The sequence below is a fragment of the Narcine bancroftii genome, chromosome 6 (genome assembly GCF_036971445.1).
Source record: "Narcine bancroftii isolate sNarBan1 chromosome 6, sNarBan1.hap1, whole genome shotgun sequence".
Taxonomy (NCBI): domain Eukaryota; kingdom Metazoa; phylum Chordata; class Chondrichthyes; order Torpediniformes; family Narcinidae; genus Narcine; species Narcine bancroftii.
Genome location: NC_091474.1, coordinates 84,726,702 through 84,746,671, shown reverse-complemented (window position 1 = coordinate 84,746,671; position 19,970 = coordinate 84,726,702). Strand labels below are relative to the sequence as shown.

The 19,970-nt window shown below is 40.3% G+C and overlaps 1 protein-coding gene and 1 pseudogene across 19 annotated transcripts in view; both read left to right on the top strand.

The window, feature by feature from the left end:
* LOC138736303 (craniofacial development protein 2-like) overlaps positions 1-19,970 on the top strand; it is a 332,554-nt gene that overhangs the window by 86,726 nt on the left and 225,858 nt on the right. For 2 of the 19 annotated variants that reach the window (XR_011340212.1, XM_069885583.1), the window contains exon 4: positions 11,139-11,171. The exons of the other annotated variants lie outside the window; for them this stretch is intronic. The gene's annotated coding sequence lies outside the window, so the exon portion shown is untranslated. The remainder of the gene's footprint in view (positions 1-11,138; positions 11,172-19,970) is intronic. 19 annotated transcript variants of the gene reach the window in all.
* LOC138737783 (U2 spliceosomal RNA) lies at positions 4,094-4,271 on the top strand (annotated as a pseudogene).

The following is a 19,970-nucleotide window of genomic DNA, read 5'->3' as shown; positions in this document are numbered from 1 at the left end:
AGCACCTATGGCATAGGGATTCATTAAGGTGGTATGTGAGTGGAAAGAAAAGGTTTGAAAACCGCTGCTCTAAACCTTTCCTTTTCATGTATCTGTCATTTGCAAAACTTCTGGAAATAAAAGACAAGGATCAGTGGGAAATGGGAGGAGTGACCTTTTCATTTTATAATGTAAAATCAATATGTACTCTTCATACTCACCTCCTGCAATTACTAATTCCTGAACTGAAAGATTCTGCAAAGAACTATGAATAAAGATTCTTTATGAAAGTAATCAAAAGTTAATTGTAAAACTGTGTTGCCAGGTATATTATGATTCAATTTCTCCGTTGATAGGTGAATGCAGATCCTAAGTGGAAAATAGTTCAAAATAAAGCATCATCTGATAATTTAGCCGTCCACTTCATTGAATGTTCCAGAGGCAGCCTGGAATTGGTACTTTTTGTGTAATTCTAATATCAAGGCTGAAAAGCTGTGCATAATTAAATTTGAGGGGCAGTTCAGTAGGCATAGGGTGAGTGCAACGCTGTTACAACGCCAGTGATCGGGTCCAAGGTTCGAATCTCTCACTGCCTGTAATGAGTTTATATGTTCTCCCTGTGTCTGCGTGGGTTTCTTCTGGGGTCTCTGGTTTCCTCCCACTGTTCAAAATGTACCGAGGTTTGTAAATTAATATACCCTTCCATAAATCTTCATCTGCGAAGCCAAGCCAAAGAAAGAAAGAATGGGCTCGTGGGCTGAAATGGCCCGTTACCACGCTGTATGAATAAAAAAAGGGAAAAAAAATTATTTCACCTGCCCAATTTTTGTAATAATAGATGCAGTGTTTTGAAGTATTCCCATTAAGGCTGATTGTGGCCAACAGACCTGGTTGTAGTACGCAATATATTAAATGTGTCTGGGGAATAGTAATAACATTTGAAGAGCTAATTTCAACATGGATGGAAAAACTTGGAGACAAAAACATACAATCTTCCATTTTCATGGCAGCACAAATTGCTCCCGATGAATGACATGTGGATTTGTGGAGTAAACAAGGCGGATGGTTTCTGTGATCAAATGCAAAACTGCAAAATCTAGTGTGCAGGGTTAACTATTGGGAAATTGGTGAATGGCAATTGTAAAGTTCTGAAGGGATTTTCTTGACAACAGACCAGCAATATTCAATACGATCTCCACCATTCAAGTGCCCCCCCTCCCCTCTCTGCTTTGAATGTACATCCCTTCCTCCACTTTGCAAACGTCGCATCTACAAGATGGACTGCACAATGTCACAAATATGTCCTTGACAGCCCCTCCTGAAACCCAGATCTGTACTATTTTAGGTGGTGGAAACTTCAGAGTTCCCCTCTGTTGCCTTCTCATTTGAAGTTATTGGATTCTTCCCTCGTTGTCATTTGGTTATCTCTTGGCAGCACAGAGGTGCAGCAAGTAGAACCCGTTTGTCATGTTGCCAGAGATCTGATTCAATCTGGACCTAAGGTGCTGTGTGTGTGTGTGTGTGAATACTGCCCCAATGGGGGCCAGCCTTCTCCCATCCAATATTTACATCTAAAATACCTCTCTTCAGAAGATCTTTAATGCTTATCTGAACAGAACAGCTCTGTGTAATACCTTATGCATCCTTTAGACTGCACTTCCTAGTTAAACATGTGAAACTGAAATTAAAATTGACTAATTGAATGAAGAATGAGTCTTCTGGCAGGGCCAAATTAAGGCCAGCTGATGCCATAAGCACAGCCCAAATGGTTCCCCCTCAACCCTTCCATTGTCTAACTGACATGACATTAAGACTCCATAAGTGCTGGAACTGGAAAAAAAACTCTGTTGTGCCCCCTTTCCTTGGTGTCCTAAGCACATGCTTATTTTTCTTAATGATTAATCCAAGCCTGTCTCCTGGACTACCGGTAGGTAGACTTCATCCAAGGTTTCCAAATAAGTGGCTGCAGAGGAAGTGAAGGACATTGGCTGTCGGCTTGATTTTTTGGAAAGATTCTGCCAGAGAATATAACAAAAGGAATGGGAGAAAACAGAAAAGTATAGGCCTGTTAACACAAATTGTCAGGAAATTTTGAAATGCATAATTAAGTGATAACAGATTATTCAGTTGTTGGCAAACTTTGAAATACCACATTTGATTCCTTCAGATATTTAAGATGCATATCATTGATTTGAAAGAGACTCAAGCACTGATTGGAGCAATACCCCATTTACCATCGCTTGGCACCCTGAAATCGGTCATTTATTCCAACCCTTCCTGACTGTTGACCAGTTTTCAGTTCATGTCAGTGCAGTTCCCCTGTATTGCACACTTTAATTTGCCACATTAACTTTTATGTGAGCCTTTATAAAAAAAACTTTTGAACATTCAAATAATTTGTACTCACTGGTTTTCCCAGCTCTATTCCATCAGTTGCATTCTCAAAGCAACTGCAGTAGGTTTGTTGACCACAATTTCCCTTTCAAAAATCTCCATTGATTTTGCATAATCCTGTTCATATTTTTTAAATGTCCCATTTTTCTGCCCTTTCTGATAGCCTCCACAATTGACGTTAGACTAACTGGTGTGCAGATTCCAGTGTTTTACTTCCTCTTCCTCTTCTATTAACTACACTCCTGTGGAACAATCAACTGTACAAAAACAGCGTCTTCCCCTCCGTCATCAGGTTTTGGAATGGCCAATGAACCACAGACACTACTTCACCTTTTTCTCTTCATTTTGCACTAATTTATTGATTTAAAAATGTAATTTATAGCAATTTCTCCACCTGTAATGCAAATCAGAAAATTTCTTGACATGTTTATGACAATATATTCTGATTCTGATTCCATCACATGTGCCACAGAATTCTGGAATGGGGTAACCAATGGCTCCACTATTTCCAGAGCTACTTCTTTTCATACTTTGGGATGAAAGAGTTGAGATTTGTCACGGTTGCATATTGTTGAAAACACTGGTTTAATATTTACTGAACTGGGCCATTGATCTGGAGACATGTTTAAATCTGGGAAGTGTTGTGTGATATGTGGGAATCAGGGATAAGTCATGGGCAGTGTTGTAAATACAGGTCTAAATGGAAGGAGATCTTTTATGCTACAAGTTTAAGGTAAGGTCTAGTCTCTCATAAACCACTGAGAGATTACTTTGAACTTGGCCTCATAACATGCGCGTAAGTAAGTGTTGACTGCACCTGAGGTTGGAGTGACCTTGGTTTTGGATTGGAGACAATATAGGCTGAACATTTTCCCATTTGTCCTTTAGATTAGCTCCACTCCAGCAGGAAGCTCACTTCAGGAAGGGAATGCTCTGACTGATGTGTTATTAATAGCAATAAATGTGCCATTAGCAGCTCCCTGGGCTAATTAATCATCTCTTGGTGACACATATTGACCATTAAAGAGTTTTCATTAGCATCTAGTGGTTGGGCTGCTTGGATGAGCCCATCTATCTTCATTAGCCTAAAGCTATGAGCTCTGTCATGGGTAGACAAGCTTGGTTTCTCTGCTGCTGTTACCTTCCGAGTTAAAGGTGTTTGGCTGATCGCTCTGTAGCTGTGGTGGAGTTGATGTGGGGGGTGGGAAGCTATTACCACTCTTTAACAGTCTTGTCTTAAAACATCAACAAAGCCTACATTTCAATGGAAACCAGCCACCAGTTGCTCCTTTCCCGTGAATGCTTTGAGCTCATATCAATTTGATTTCCTGACATCAGATCCCATACTTTTATCCGTCACCCTTGAAGTATTTCACAACTTCTTTTCTGCTTCAACTCTCCTATGTAACACTGTCAAATGAAGGAACACTACTTTCTACCATCATGTGTAGAAATAAACTGTAGGTCCCACAGTCTATTAAGACAAGCTAACAGAAATTGCGTAGAAATTGCACTGAGTCCCATTTGTGCTATGTGTGCTAGCTGATAATAAGGTAGGATCCCACATGACCTATTCCTCCATTGCATTTCTCTGTTGTCTCCTTCCGTCTTGGGATGCCCCATGCTTTTTTTACAGCCAAGGCTGCAGGGAAGAAAGTGCCTCAGATTGTGTACAGCAGGGTCCCAATACAACGGTGTGGTAATGACTTGGTAATCTGATTGATCTTTTTGGCCTTTTGGCTAAGATGAAGGATAGTGTCTGTTCTTATCAGTTTAATCCCCAATAGGTCCTACACTGGGGACTGGGTATGAAAGCAATTAGTAGAACAGGGCGCTGGGCTTGCTCCATCCACTCTATGCATTGACCTGGTATTACAGTGAGCACCCAAGACTCTCATAGTCACAAAACAATATTTATATAGATGACATACTTTTCCTGCATATGTATTGCTTATCTGTATGTGTGTTATTTCTGGTTGTGTATCTGCATATTTTGCACTGAGGGCCAGAGAACGCTGTTTTGTCAGGTTGTACTTGTGCAATCAGATGACAATAAACGACTTGACTTGAGAGATGCCCATTGGTCAAGGCTGCAGAGAAAACTCCCCTGATCCATCTTTTGAAACTGTTGTGTTGTTTGCATCTTCCTGAAGGATCTATGTTCATTAAGGGCAACCTTGGGTCTGCATTGAGGGTGCCAGTCTAAATTAACCCATGTGAGTTTTAAGCATGACATGTGCATGAGAGGCAGTGCACATTGCATAGGTTTAAACTAGATTTGTATCCTGCAGTTTCTGGAGTAGAGTTTGAACCCACAATCTTTTCAAAGGAGCTGGACATTTGGATCATTTAATCCAACACCCAGGAGTGCACGTTATAAGCAAAGGATGTCCGATCTTCCTGTATTTTTCCTACTGCAATGCTGAAATATCCCATAAATGTCATACATTTATTTTTTTGCCTATTCCATTCACTCCTCACACTGTGATAGTGTTGGGCAGACTTCAGAGTTGAGCACTGAGATCTTTGTGGGATGGCTTTTGGTTCAAGTTCCACAGCAGAGACTGGAGAAGTAGTGCTCTTGTCCGTCTTAAACAGAGGTATGATGTTCCCCACTGGATAAAAAAATAATGCCAATGTAGTATTCAATGACCAGGGAAGAACCTGTAGCATATGGGTCAACACTTACCTCTCTACTTGCCTCAGTCTAGAATAAAGCAAAGTATTTTAGTAACAATTGGGTCTTGAGTGGTGATTCTCACCTTTCCTTCCCACTCGCATACCACCTCTCCAGTGATTCTCAACTTTTTTGTTTCCACTCACATACCACTTTTAAGTAATCCCGATAGCCTCAGTGCTCTGTGATAAGTAAGAGATTGCTTAAGGTGGTGTGTGAGTGGAAAGAAAAAGTTTGAAAACCACTATTTTAATTGTACCTAATTGCACCGAGGACCAGAGAACACTGTTTAGTTGGGTTGTTCTAGTACATTCAGATGACAATAAAACTGACTTGACTTGACTTCACACAGAGAGTAGTGGGAATGTTGAGTGAGCTGCCAGCTGAAGTGGTGAATGTGAACATTTGAGAAAACTTTGGATAGGTACATGGATTGACGGGCTGGAGAGGGCTATGGACTGGGTGCTGGTCAGAGGGACTAAGCAGAATAATAGTTTGGTACAGGCTAGCACAGCCAAAAGGCCTGTTTTCTGTGCTGTAATGTTCTATCATTCTATGGATATCTTGAGGTCATGAAAGGCCTCATTCTTATTTCCACCTCAAGTTAACATTAGTCGCTTTATTGCTCTATTTTGTCTCTCACTATTGATAGTGGAATTGGTTGTTGGCCATGACTGAACTTACATTATTTTCTTCTGAATTAAATGTAAAATAAAAGATAATAATGGAGAAAACTGTTGTCACTCATCCAAAAACCTGAAACAATAGAAATGAAGTCAAACACAAAAATAACTCCCAAAAGGGTAACTAGCGATGGTTATCAAATTTAAATATATATTGAATATCGACCTTTTAGACCAGTGGTTTTCAAACTTTTTCTTTCCACTCACATTCCACCTTAAGTAATCCCTATGCCATATGTGCTCTGTGATTAGTAAGGTATTACTTAAAGTGGTATGTGAGTGGAAAGAAAAAGTTTGAAAATCTCTGTTTTGGACTTTGCTGCCAAGTATTGATGAATGCCCTGTCGGGTGGCCAAACTTGTTTCATGTAAGAGACACATCTGATAAATGTTTCAGAGGCGCAAGACATGAAAACATATTACATACAAATTTTTACTCTTGCATGCATATTTGTTGCAAAAAAAAATAGAAATACACGTATAGGGCCGAGGTGAGAGTTCGTGGTTGCAGTGTCAGGAGATCCTGAGGGCGGGCGGCCTGGATTACACTAACACTCCATTAATGCATCTGCCTGCAGATGCACCCGCCATCCCGTGATCACAAGCCATGCCCATGAAAACTACCATCATGAGCACCAGCCTGTGCGATTCCTGTCTCAGCCGGGATCCAGGAGCCACACGAGATATGTGGCTCGTGAGCTGCACTTTGGCCACCCCTTCCCTGAATAATCAATGAACCAGACACAGTCTTACATTTCGTGTCCTATTATTGGTGACTAATTTTTAATTTTTTGGGGAATAGTAATGTTGTAAGATGTTATAATATGAATGTTTTCACTCTGATGTTGCTGCAAAACACCGAATTTCATGACTTGTTCATGACAATAAATTCTGATTCTGATATCCTCAATGAAAGGTGTGATTGCATCAGTACCGGAACCAAAAGGGTTAAACACTTTTATTAAATTGTAATCTGTGCTATTCCAAGTATTTTATTGGCAAGTGGAAGCATTAAAGGTTCAAGAATTGAACACAGTTCTTAAATGAACTGAGTGACAAGACTCAATACTTTATTAAATTCTTTATTAGTCACTGGGGCATTCTTTGACTGGCTTCTATTAGTCAATCGATTGTTGCACTAAATGAAATTTGTTTCTTCTAATGTTCGTGCCAAGACTCATGAACCAGAGAGGCATGAACAAGAAGGCGGGAGGAATGGTTTATTTTGTGCCAGCAGTAGAAAACCTAGAGAAGTTTGTGGCATTCACTGTTCTGCATTCAATCGCTGGGCACAGCCAGGGTCAGTCCGTTGGACAGTCACAGCAGTGCCTTCATGAGAACCAGTAACTGTGATCACACCGGCCACCAAATTTTTTTTTGGAAGGTTTGCTGAAAAAATATTGGGGATTATGATAGACAACTTCAGGCTGAACACAAAGATAATTTCAGAATTTTAAAATTCTGCACATGCTCAATGGCTAAGGGATATCATGACCTGTTTAACTCTAGAAATAATTAGATAAGTTATCAAGGATTCATATGTTAAGTTCCAAAATACACGGGACCTATCTCAAGAATTAGCGTTGTTCTGGAATTTTGCCATGGTGTTATCCCTCTCCAAGTTGATGTCACTTGATTTATACATGTCAACTTTCAATCTTGATTCGAGGAAGGGGTTTTGAATCTTTTTCCTTCTTTTTTTCTCTTTTGGGTTTTTTTTGTTGTTATTAAGTTTTACTCCATTGTTATGATTGTGCTTTGGATTGCTTTATTATGAGAATATATGCAAACATTTCTTTTCTCGAATTTTGTAGCACATTGCACTGTTCAACTGTTTATAAATTTAGACATACAGCACAGTAACAGGCCTTTTTGACCCATGAGCCCAATTGACCTACACGCCCAATGCATTTTGGTGGAGCCCATGGGGAGAACCCATGTAGACATGGGGAAAATATACAAACTCCTTATAGACAACGTGGGTTTTGAACCCCGGTCCGGATCGCTGGCACTGAAACAGCGTTGCGCTAATTGCTATGCTAACCATGCTGCCCTGTATCATGTAGGAATTTGGAGAAACATTCAATTAACTTTTATTGAACTTAGCACGTTTAATCGCATTATGTCGCTGACGCATGGTGTGAGTTCAACTGACCTAAAATGTTTTTCTGCTGATTTTCATTTGTACTCAGCTTCTGATGCCTCTTGTATCAGTGTCCAACAACAATCAGCTTCTGATGCCTCTCGTGTCAGTGTCCAACAACAGTCGGCTGGATTTGATGGATTCTAGTTGCCCTGTTACCACATTTCCATGGTCACAATGTCCTGGTGAAACATTTCACCATTTTCATCACTGACTGCACTAAGATCAGCCGGGAAGAAGTCCAAGTACGAATATAGAAAATGAATTTTCAATGTCATGGCACTTCATGGTTTTGTATGCTTGAAGCACAATGTCAATCAGCTGGATGTAGTTTGGAGCTCAGTAGTTGCCAAGAAAATCTGCATCTATCCTGACTAAGCATGCCCAGGCCTAAGACAACATTTGGATAGCACCTGCATTAAGTGCAAGCCCAGGCATTTTAGAACTGACCAAAACAGCTTGCTTTATGGGGAATGTATACTTAAAATATGCAGGAAAGGACAAAAATAGGTTATATCTAAAATGCAGTATGTGAAAGGAAATTTTTAAGGTGGATCAGTGACCCAAAAAAGCAACATCTTCGTTGTCCAATATAACTAATCCCAAGGCATTCCATGTAGAGGTGGGGGTTGGGAGTGGGGGTGGGGTGAGGTTAGCCGAGATCATGATTATTTGGAGTCAGAATCTTCTTTTTTGTGCTCAGTAGTAAGGGTAGGGAGGTAAATGAAAGTGTGAAAAATCACCTCACCCTCCGAGACTTTAGGCACAGTGGTGTGGAAAAATTGGACCCTGCTTGTCAGCTTCTAGCTTTAAAATTCTTGTGTCCAATTCCTTCAGTTCTTATTGACTTTGTAACATCCTCCTGTCTGGTGAGGTCTCAATGTTCCTTTAGCTCTGGCCAATTTTGTGAAAGTCAAGATAGCGACACTGCTGTAACTGCTGTGATGACAGCTCAGTCACTGTGGTGGAATCCAGAGGAATGTGGCCTTTCCTCTGTGGGACCCAGTAGGAGAGGGGCCATGGTCTTTCCTTCATGGGGTCCTTCTGCCTAGCTGTTCTACCTGATAGTCCCATGCAAGTTTAATCCACCTGCTGTATGGGTCAAATGGTGGCTTTACATCAAAGATGCACAGAGTCTAAACTGAGGATGGCAGTGTCCAGGGTCTCAGAGCATTTATATATTTTTTAAACTGCCTAAAATAATGCATCAGCCCATCAGCACCTTTATTGTTAGCACTAGTATTGGGATACCATTGCCCTCAAGCAAAAAGCCCTGCTAAAGGTAGTGGACACACCCCAGGACATCACAGCAAAACCCTCCCCACCATCGAGAAGATCTGCAGGAAACGCTGCCATCGGAGAGCAGCAGCAATCATCAAGAATCCCCACCACCCAGCACACACTCTGTTCTCACTGCTGCCATCAGGAAAGAGTTATTGGTGCCACAAGACTCGGACCACAAGGTTCAGGAACAGATGCTCCCCCTCCATCATCAGACTCCTCAATGACAAACTCAGTCAGGGACTAATTTATGGGCTCATACTTTTTCACTTTAGTGATTTTTAAAAATATTTTATTTAAGATTTTAAATGACATTGAAAAGTACACACACACACATATGTGTATATATATATATATATATATATATATAAATATATATATATATATATATATATATATATACACCCCCACATCTCCATCGGGCACACAAAAATCAAAACGGTCAACCAGTTTACCTATCTCGGCTGCACCATTTCATCAGATGCAAGGATTGACAATGAGATAGACAACAGACTCGCCAAGGCAAATAGCGCCTTTGGAAGACTACACAAAAGAGTCTGGAAAAACAACCAACTGAAAAACCTCACAAAGATAAGCGTATACAGAGCCATTGTCATACCCACACTCCTGTTCGGCTCCGAATCATGGGTCCTCTATCGGCATCACCTACGGCTCCTAGAACGATTCCACCAACGTTGTCTCCGCTCCATCCTCAACATTCATTGGAGCGCTTTCATCCCTAACGTCGAAGTACTCGAGATGGCAGAGGTCGACAGCATCGAGTCCATGCTGCTGAAGATCCAGCTGCGCTGGGTGGGTCACGTCTCCAGAATGGAGGACCATCGCCTTCCCAAGATCGTGTTATATGGCGAGCTCTCCACTGGCCACCGTGACAGAGGTGCACCAAAGAAAAGGTACAAGGACTGCCTAAAAAAATCTCTTGGTGCCTGCCACATTGACCACCGCCAGTGGGCTGATATCGCCTCAAACCGTGCATCTTGGCGCCTCACAGTTTGGCGGGCAGCAACCTCCTTTGAAGAAGACCGCAGAGCCCACCTCACTGACAAAAGGCAGAGGAGGAAAAACCCAACACCCAACCCCAACCAACCAATTTTCCCCTGCAGCCGCTGCAACCGTGTCTGCCTGTCCCGCATCGGACTTGTCAGCCACAAACGAGCCTGCAGCTGACGTGGACTTTTACCCCCTCCATAAATCTTCGTCCGCGAAGCCAAGCCAAAGATATATATAAAATGTATTGATATCAAATTACATGTGAATATTTTCAACCCTCCCTCTCTCCCTCCCTACATTCTGTTATTTGTTTACATGTGAACATTGAGTACAGGTTTTTTTTTGCACTACCAATAAGTGGTGATTCTACCTTGACCACAGGACAAAGAAGCTCAGGTTTGGTTGTGATGTCATGAACATACTCAATAAATCTGAATCTGAATCTGAATCTGGTGCTTCTGAATCAAATGTTGGTGAAGTCCAACGTTAGTGATCCGAGTGCATTCTGGAGGTAGGTGCAGTTGTTTGGATGTGATTTTAAAACAAGGATGCGTCTGCCTGTAACCATAATAGTAGACCAGGAGAGTTATCCCAATGTCCAACGTACACCATTCAAGCAGGTTATCTGCTGTCTGATGATAATGATTTGATGCACTATTTACCTTCAAGTTTTAAAATTGATGTAAACTTGAAAAGGCCAGGCCCTCTTCACTCTGCTACCATCAGGGAAAAGGTACAGGAGCCTAAAGACAAGCACACAATGGTACAAGGACAGCTTCTTCCCTGCTGCCATCAGATTCATGAATCATCAATGAACCAAAGACACTGCCTTACTTTTCATGCACTGTTATTTTAATTTTTTTTTATAGGTGTAAGATGGTTATAATATGAATGTTTGCACAATGTTGCTGCCACAAAACAGTGAATTTCATTACTTATTCATACAATAAATCCTGATTCTGATTCTTTAGGGTGACCAAGATCATGGAAGATGCTTTTCAAATGTGAGTCTCTCTTCCTTTCCAATTCCGATTGTAGCTCATACCAATTCCAAAATGTTATTTGGAAGACAATGTAAAATTCCAGGGAGTAGAGATTCCTCTTTAGTTCCTGGCATTAAATGTGTTCTGTTCCATTGAAGTATTGATTCAATTTGCTAATGGATTCTTGTCTTGGCATTTATTGCCCATCTTCAAATGGCCCCGATCTAATTGGCTAGCTGTGCCATTTCCAAGAACCATGAAGAGTGATATGAGAGCAACTTGGTATGAATTAGGATAAGAAAAAGATTTTGATTAAGAGTTTAAAACTGCTACAAGATGGTACAGCTGCAAAGAATGTATTGGAATACAATAAAACCCCTGTTATCTGGATTTCAAGCAATTGGCAGCCTCAAGCAACTGGGGAAAAAAAATTGCAGAAAATAAATGGAAAAATACTTGTTTAAAATGATAATGCCTTGCCATTAGTTTTCTATTCACACCACACGCAGTCTCAAGCAACTGGGAAATTCACTTGGTATCTACCAATTCCCATAGGTGCCGGATACTAGGGGTTTTTACTTTGGTCGTGTTTAGATAAAACAAAGTCATAGATGGGGGTTTCAACAGCAGCTTGGTAAAGACAGGAGGGGAATTGGCCAATGAAATAGGCCAATTGGTGTGAGTTAGATGATGTTGGATCTCGACCATGTTCAGTGTACCTCACAACTAGATAAGTTTCAGATTTATTGCCAGAGTACATACATAACATTGCATACAACCCTGAGATTAATTTTCCCGCAGGCTGGGCAGAATTACCACTTATTATAGTGCAAACTTAACTGTACACAATGTTCCCGTAAACAAATTAAGAAATGTAAACAAACTGACTGTGTAATACAGAGAGGAAAAAAAAATCAAGAAAGTGCAAAAGTAAGTCTTTAAATGAGTCCCTGATTGAGTTTGTCATTGAGGAGTCTGATGGTGGAGGGGGAGCAGCTGTTCCTGAACTTAGTGAGTCTTGTGGTACCTATACCTCTTTCCTGACAGTAGCAGCAAGAACAAAGCGTGTGCTGGGATCCTTGATGATTGCTGCTGTTCTTTGACGCCAGTGTTCCCCACAGATGTTCTCAATGGTGGGGAGAGATCTGTCTGTGATGTCCTGGGCTGTACCCACTACCTTTTGGAGGGCTTTGCACTCAGGGATATAGGTATCCCCATACCAAATGGTGAGGCAGCCAGTCAGCATACTTTCCACCGTACATCTGTAGAAATATTCCGATATCATATCAAACCTCTGCAAACTCCTGAGGAAGTAGAGGCGCTGATGTGCTTTTATTCACAATGCCATTGGTGTGTTGGGTCCAGGAAAGATCCTCCGAGATAGTGACTCGCGAGAACTTAAATTTGCTCACCCTCTCCCTCTGATCCCCCAATGCAAGAGGCAAATGTTCCGACCAGTGGAAAGGTGAACCACAGGTTTGGATGTAACTATTTCACACAAAATAAAGCAAATGCATGGATCAAACTGTCAGGGTAAACCATCGGTGCTGACAAATTAATGTTGGTGCACAAAATGAGAGGTTTTTTAGACATACAGCATGAGCCATTTCAGTCCACTAGTCTGTGCCACCCAATTACACCCAATTAACCTACACCACTGGAACATTTTGAATGGTAGGAGAAAACAAGAGTCCCTGGGGCAAACCCATGCAGACACAGGAAGAACATACAAATTCCTTACAGACAGCGTGAGTTTTGAACCTTGGTCGGGATCACTGGAGCTGTAGCAGTCAGTTGCGCTAACCGCTATGCCAGCAGTGCCACCTGTGGTTGTTCAACTACTCTCTACAAAGGGAGGTATATGGAAACTGGACAAGGAGGAAAATGGTGCGACAGGAAACCAAATAAGAAACATATATTTTTGAATTAGTGAAATATATTCTGCTCATTATCTCTGTTTGACCTCACTTATACAATAACAGGTCCGACAATCATTTACATTTAGAAAATGGTACAATTCACACTTTCAGCCTATTTAATCAACAGTGGCCATGAATTATGACTGCAGTTTCCCCTCAAGCGTTGTTTAAGAACCAATTACTTTTAATAGTGTTTCCTCTAATGCACCATTTTTGATGCTGCAAATGTGCAAATTGAAGCAGGCATTTATTGATTGTTTGAGAAGAGTATTCAATGCACACATTCTGCTCTCCCAAATATCACTGTCTGATCGCAGTCACAGTATAAATGATTTATATCCGGATTAATTGGAAACACGATTAAAGTAACATTTCATATCCTCAGTGTAATAACATTACAAGAAATCATTACATGATATAATTTTCAGAAATCTATTTGTTGAAACTTATTGAAAGAAACAAGAACAGGTTCTGTGCACTGATTAATTTTGTGCCGGCTTTGCCTCTCTTAAATAATCATGGTCAATTCAAAGGCACATGCTCAAGGTGGGCTACAATAAGCAAATCTGAGCTGTAACTCTGGTTATTATGCTTCTGGTGACACATGGATAAAGGCCTCTTGCTTCAATCACTTGATCACTGATGACAGTGCCTTCCGCTGCCAAGAGCCTAAACTAGTGGTTTTCAAACTTTTGCTTTCCACTCGCATACCACTTACTAAGTAATCCTAAGTAATTACTAAGAGCACCGATGGTGTAGGGAGTGGAAAGTTTGAAAACCATTGGTTTAAACTCTGGAGCTTGCAGAGCCTGTGCACTGTACTTTTTTCTTTTAAGATGATTTTTAAAACTGCTTCTTGTATGCATGGGCAGTGGTTCTCCCGAATCTTCTTACAAAATGGAAAGATATCATTCAGGCCCATTCCCTCACTTATTTCATGTGATCTATTAAATTCAGGGAGAGATATTCATTCTGTCGTCAGATAGCAGCAGCAATCATCAGGGATCCACACCCCTCACCACACACTCTGTGCTCGCTGCTACCATCAGGAAAGAGATATTGGTTCCACAAGACCCACACCACCAGGTTCAGGAACAGCTGCTACCCCTCCACCATCAGACTCCTCAATCAAGGACTCATTTAAGATCTTTTACTTGTGCACTTGATCTTCTTTCTGTATTGCACAGTCAGTTTATTTACATCATTTGTTTACATGTCTACGTTATGTACAATTTTTTTTGCACGACCAATTAGTGACAATTCTGCCTCGCAGCAAAAATAATATGTGATGTCATGTTTGTCGTCTAACAATAAATCTGAAGAGATATGCAGGAAAAAACATCCATCCATGCACTACTTTTCTTTTTTTTTAAACTTTATTTAAAATTTTATGGCATGAATAAAATAAAAATTACATTTAAAGAAATAATAAAAAATAAGATAATAAAAATTAGAATACTACATCATTAAACCACACAAATTAACTGCCCCAATAATTATAACACAACATTAATCATCTAATTTAAAATTAGTCCAACCCTCCCCCCAAAATAAAGAGTGAAGAGTTCATTAACAATGTTGTAAATAAAATAGAAAAAAACCCACTTACAAAAAAAGGATAAAACTTAACAACAAAAAAAAATCAATACTAAAATAATACCCTTAAACATATATTTAAATCAAACATAATACATGTATTTAACAAATTAAATCCACTTTAAAACTGTTCAAATATTAAAATCATATATCAACCACATATCTGTTATACAAAAAAATCATAATTAATAATACATAAATACAGAATTTCCATTAATACCAAGTTTCCTTTATAATTCATCGAGAGAACAAAAACATCCCTTAGAAAAACAATCAGATAAACTTTTTATTCCCTTCCCCTCCCCTTATATAAAAAAAGAAAAAAAAGTTCAAACTCTTATAAAATTCTCCATATTCTTCATTTATAACATCTTCAAAATTCTCTATCGAAATTAACTTAATTTTATTAAACTTTTCTCCCTCAATGTATTTGTACTTAATTTTCTTCTTTTTCTTCTTATCACCTTTCCCCTCATCTTCCTCTTCATCTAATTCAACATCCTCAATTTTTGACTTATTATCTTTTGTGACATCATCCTCTTAAAAAAGAAAGAAAAAAAGAGAACCCCCCCTTAAAAAAAAGAGAAAAAAAGGAGAGAAAAAAAACCTCCTAATTCCCTCTCAATTACAATCAGAAAACAAAAAGTTAAAAAAAATTATTTATTTAAAAAAATAATTAAAAAAAAACCTTCACTTTTTAACCCAAAAATTAAAAAGAAAAAAAAACAGGTCGGAGGTCACAACTACCTCCTCCTGTTTAAACCGCCCATAGCGGTAACTCCCCCAAAATATTGGGTGTGAGATAACTCACAGGTAGCTGATGACTTCTGGAAACTAGTGCCCACCCAGTTCCCTCTCCCAACTCCCATTTCATTAAACTATCATCATTATTTAAACTATTTAAACTCTTCTCAAAAAAAAAGATAAAAGATTTATTTTTTTAAATCAACGTTACCATTTCGGTCACCATTGCTTCCATTTCTTTTAAAAATCTGGATCCCACCTTACATCTCTACTCTCTTTGGAGACCTTGAAGGACTACATCGTTCCTGAAACTGCATGATTGGTAGAGACTGAGAAAACAACGGATCAAAACAGATCTTGGATTCTGTCCTGAAAAAGATTTTATTCTTAAAACTCTATAAGCACGTTCCAGTATTAAACCTTCAGGGAATTTATCCTGTCCTAACACTCTTGGAATCCATTCAGTAAAAAATTTTCTTGGATCTGGTCCTTCTATGCCTTCTGGCAAACCAACAATTTTCACGTTGTTCCATCTAGATTGATTCTCCAAATAATCAACCTTTTTTGCTAAATTTTTATTTTGGATCTGCAATGTTTCAATTATTCTATTTTCATCTTGCAGTTAATCCTGTGCATCGACTAAACCTTGATCACACATTTCAAATCTTTCAATGGTTTCAAGCTTAAAAGCTCCATTAATAACTTCCACCATCGCATTATTCTTGGAAATAAACAGGTTCACAAAATTAGCTAAGTGACTCGATACAGAATATATCTTATCTTCAAGATCCTTAAGGACATTTCAACAGAAGTAGATTCAGGCATAATGGGGTCTTGCTGTTCCTTAGAGACCACGGGATCTTCTGTCCCTTCCCTTAATTTAGTATCTTTTCTAGCAGTTTGACTTCGTATAAAAGTCCCTCTCAAAGTCCCCCCAGCAATGCCAGGAGACTGAAGATCAGGGTTATCTTTAAGCCAAATCTCTTTAATCATTTTCACTGAATTGATGTCTGGAAAAACTGTTGTAATTGAAGATGCATTTTGCAGTGCCACCACCGTAGCAGTCTAATGACAGCTCTTTAACTCTCCAGCTGGTGGCACCCCAGCTGGTTCAACTGTCAAAGTCTGAGTAACAGCACTCACAGTGGCTGTTGTGTGAAATACTGGCACCCGTCCAGCTCTTTGGTCTGAAAGCTGTTGAATGCGACCTTCAAAGAGCCTCATCGGCTTAAAACGGAGTTTCAATGCCGAACTCTGTACGTCTTCCTCTGGATCCATTCTACGCTGAGTCCTGGCTTCTTGTAAACAAGTAGGCTCAGACAATTTCAGAAAATGTAGTTTTTTAACAGTCTGTTGATGTTTTCTTTTACCTTTTTTTTTGCATATAAACCATTAGGCACTAATCCAACACCTCTTATTATTTATAAACTTTTAAAAGAACTTTAACAGGCACTTAAAGACAAAACAATAAATCAGAGTCAGGAGAGGTCTGGAAGGCACGTCTGTTCCCTACGCCATCTTGCCACGCCCCCCATGCATGCACTACTTTTCTGCAGTCATTTTATTCTTCCAACATTTGCTGTCTACCCTTCCCCATGTTCTATCACTCAACCTCAACAATCTACACTAGCCAGTTATTCTCCTGATCTACTCATCTTTGGGACATAGAAGGGAACCAGAGTAGATGGAGGAAATCTACATGGAGAAAGGGAGATAACACTGGGAGTCACGATTGAACTGGGTCATGGGGACTGAGAGACAGCAGTCTACTGGCTTCACCATTGCACCACCTTTTCCACTTGCCTATCAGAAGCTCCCCAATTAAGAACATAAGAAATAAAAGCAGGATTAGGCCATCTGGCCTGTCATACCTGTTCCACCATTCAATGAGAACATGGCTAATCTGATAGGCCCATCTCCACCTTCCTACCTACCTTTTCCCAATTCCCTTAATTCCTCCACTTTATAAAAATCTATCCAACCTTGTCTTAAATATATTTACTGAGGTGGCCACCACTGCTTCAAGGGGCAGAAAATTCCACAGATTCACCACCTTCTGGGACCTCCTCTAAACCTACTATCCTGAATCTTGAGCTATGCCCCTTAGCTCTGGTCTCCCCCACAAATGTAAACAACTTACCTACCTCTATCTCATCTATCCCTTTCATAATTTAATACATTTCTGTGAGATCCCTTCTTATTCTTCTAAATTCCAGTGAGTACAGTACCAGACGACTCAATCTCTCCTCATAGGTTAACCCCTTCTTCTCTAGAATCAACCTGGTGAACCTCTTCTGATTCTGAACACTGGCGCTGTAAAGGCATTGTGCTAACCGCTAGGCCAACCATGCTGTCTTGTGTCACTTATACTTCTTACACTGGTGGATACTAACCCTGGTTGCTGGCACTATAATATCGTTGTGTGAACCACTATGCTAACTGTCCACCATTGCAGAAGGGGTTGGACAATCAATCTTACTCCATTTTGGTCCTGTAGGTCATTCATAACATTTTTTTCAGTTATGACCCCCCCCCACCCCACCCAGTACTCTGCTCAAAGTTTATGGGCCCCCTTCTCTGTGAAGTTTTGGTTTCTTCCGTACTTATCTCCCACTGACTACGTTAAAAAAAAGTTCCGTGAGGTGAAAGGAAAACAAGGCTTTCACTTAAATGTGGTTCATAGGGCCCCCCCTTGAGAATGACTGGCTAAGACAGTACCTAAAACTGTGAAACAGGAACCAGTTTACATGGCCTGATGTTTCCTGTCAATCACACACCGCCATCTTTTGTCATGATAAGTACTTTAAGGCTCTTTCCAACTCTTTACTCTTTCTCTTACCAATCCCTTGAATCTGTCCAAACAGAGCTCCACAATATATTTGATTTCAAATACAAGCCAAAACCTGAATGATTAGAAGGCAGTTATTGTCGGAATGTACAGATGTCATTGGACCCCATTAACTGCTTGAATTTAATAAAATGCTCTCTGACCTGTAATCCAAATCCATGTGTATGTTTTTTCCTCAAATCCTTCAAACTGTTGACAAACAAAAAATTGATCAATTTCAGATTTAAAATTGATCCAGGCTTGCTTGCCCTTTGCAGAAGAGAGTTCCAACCTGTCGTCACCCTCTCTGCAGAGATTTAGAGCAGGGTGGCCCAACTACAGCCCCCAGGCCAATGCGGCCCGTTGCACCTTTTTAAGTGGCCAAGGCTGTATTTTAACAATAAAATGGAATATGGCCTGTTAGAACATAATCTCCTAACAATAAATTACACTGTATGGACATTACACTTCTTAGTTTCAACACTAGATGTCGTTGCTATTTTGAACAACTCTTAGACCGACCGTTCAATGTTACTAATCGATGTAAACCCCAGTTTAAAAAATGTTGACCTCAGTTGATTAAATATGGTGGAACTGAAAAGATGTAAAATAGCAAGGGAATGCTGAAAATAAGGTAGGATAATAAATACATTTTCACTGAAGTCAAGGGGAAGTGTGTTTGTTGATTTGCAAGGAATCTGTTAACTTTAATAGCCTATCTATAGATTTACACATTGCATCATAATTATCAAGCTGGACACATGGGTCATAAACTATATTCACTGAAAATTGTGGAGGTATGTTGGAGATGGCCTTGTCCCTTTCTTGATCTTTTTTCCTGTCCTTATCTTCCAGCCAGCTTATTATTTTGCATTGTTTTTTTGAATGGGTTTTAGAATTTTATTGTATTCATTTAAATTAAATTTAAGAGCAGAAGATACAGAAATGCCAACTGTAATATTTAAGTACATCTTTAAGCTACTGCAATGTCAGCAGTTAAACTGCTCTGTAGTGTGGCACAGGGATTTTTTGGTCTAAAAACTGTTCTTCTTGCAGTTGAAAACTGCTGGGCCTAATATTGTTTGACCCGTGACTCCTTATATTTTTCTGAATGTGGTCCACAAGCAAAAAGTTTGGCCACCTCTGATTTAGAGTCAGAGGAGTTCTTTGGCTTGGCTTCGCGGACGAAGATTTATGGAGGGGGTAAAAAGTCCACGTCAGCTGCAGGCTCGTTTGTGGCTGACAAGTCCGATGCGGGACAGGCAGACACGATTGCAGCGGTTGCAAGGGAAAATTGGTTGGTTGGGGTTGGGTGTTGGGTTTTTCCTCCTTTGCCTTTTGTCAGTGAGGTGGGCTCTGCGGTCTTCTTCAAAGGAGGTTGCTGCCCGCCAAACTGTGAGGCGCCAAGATGCACGGTTTGAGGCGTTATCAGCCCACTGGCGGTGGTCAATGTGGCAGGCACCAAGAGATTTCTTTAGGCAGTCCTTGTACCTTTTCTTTGGTGCACCTCTGTCACGGTGGCCAGTGGAGAGCTCGCCATATAACACGATCTTGGGAAGGCGATGGTCCTCCATTCTGGAGACGTGACCCATCCAGCGCAGCTGGATCTTCAGCAGCGTGGACTCGATGCTGTCGACTTCTGCCATCTCGAGTACTTCGACGTTAGGGGTGTAAGCGCTCCAATGGATGTTGAGGATGGAGCGGAGACAACGCTGGTGGAAGCGTTCTAGGAGC